The sequence below is a fragment of the Crocuta crocuta genome, unplaced genomic scaffold (assembly GCF_008692635.1).
Source record: "Crocuta crocuta isolate KB4526 unplaced genomic scaffold, BGI_CrCroc_1.0 scaffold2175, whole genome shotgun sequence".
NCBI lineage: Eukaryota > Metazoa > Chordata > Mammalia > Carnivora > Hyaenidae > Crocuta > Crocuta crocuta.
In genome coordinates, this window is record NW_027533082.1 from 130,493 (window position 1) to 131,575 (window position 1,083).

Here is a 1,083-nt window from a genome sequence, read left to right on the forward strand (position 1 = left end):
CATTGAATGGGAGAAAATATTTTCAAATTATGTCTAAATTTTTGCCTTCACCCCAGGATTCTAGCCTTTCTCTACACAACAGCCCACACCTCCTTTCCTCAACGGAATTGGAGAAAGAGTAGGATAAACAGAAAGCTTACTAATCTGAGAAGCCGGTTATGTCTAAACTATCACTAAATCTGTGGCTGCCTCTCAGGAGACTTCCACCTACTCTCCCACCCTGTCCTTTCAAAAATACAATAATCTACCAACGAGTTTGCAGGGGTTTGGGGAAAATCGAGCCTGGACTTATTCCAGTCACTAGATTAAGTCACTACCACCCCAGGGGTCCCAGCGGTTCCCTCAAACCAACCTTTTGAAATTTAAAGAATTTAAGTCCTCCTTCTCTTGGCCACAAGCACGAACGCCTACAGGACAGTAAGGAGCTGGTACCCAGAGGAGAAAGAAGTACAGGAATATAAGGATTTCTCCGGCAGCTGCTGATCACGTGAGGATTATGTCATCCTCCGACTCCGGTCTCCCCTTTCCCCTCCCACCAGCTGTGCTGCAGAAGTGGGCCGATTTACCAACATCCCACCTCCCCACCACACCAGGACCTGTTACTCATTTTTGTCATTGCTAATTTCAGAGGTCAAAAGTGGCCCTTTCTCCCTGTGGTTGGAATTTGCCTTTCTCTGATAACCAGAGAAGGGCTGCATCTTCCTATAGTCATATTAACCATTGTTACTTTTTAGGGTTGTGCTGAGAGAGATTATTTATCCTCTTCTAAGCTACAACAGAAAGGCAGCAGTTTTCCCTCGACCACCTCCCCACCAGTCACTAATAGCCACAGTTATCTTGCTGTTCAATTCTTAAAACTAAATTTTAGGGGGTGGAGTAAATTAGGAAAGAAAGTAATGATTGAGATTGTGGTTTTTTAGTTTTATTCTGATAATTTCCTACACTTCAATTTTTCCCATCAATTCATTGTATTCTTTTATTAATCATAAATACAATAACAATACATACATTTGGAAAAAGACTCATGATAGGAGGGGAAAATGGCTCAGACACCTGTTTCTGCTGCTGAGTCAGAAGATAAAT

The 1,083-nt window shown here is 42.4% G+C and overlaps 1 protein-coding gene across 2 annotated transcripts in view; it reads right to left on the minus strand.

Annotated features, from left to right (window-relative positions):
- Nucleotides 1–456, minus strand: part of TCEAL7 (transcription elongation factor A like 7) — a 2,156-nt gene extending 1,700 nt beyond the window's left edge. For both annotated transcript variants that reach the window (XM_077745968.1, XM_077745969.1), the window contains exon 1: nt 353–456. The gene's annotated coding sequence lies outside the window, so the exon portion shown is untranslated. The remainder of the gene's footprint in view (nt 1–352) is intronic.
- Nucleotides 457–1,083: the final 627 nt, after the last annotated feature.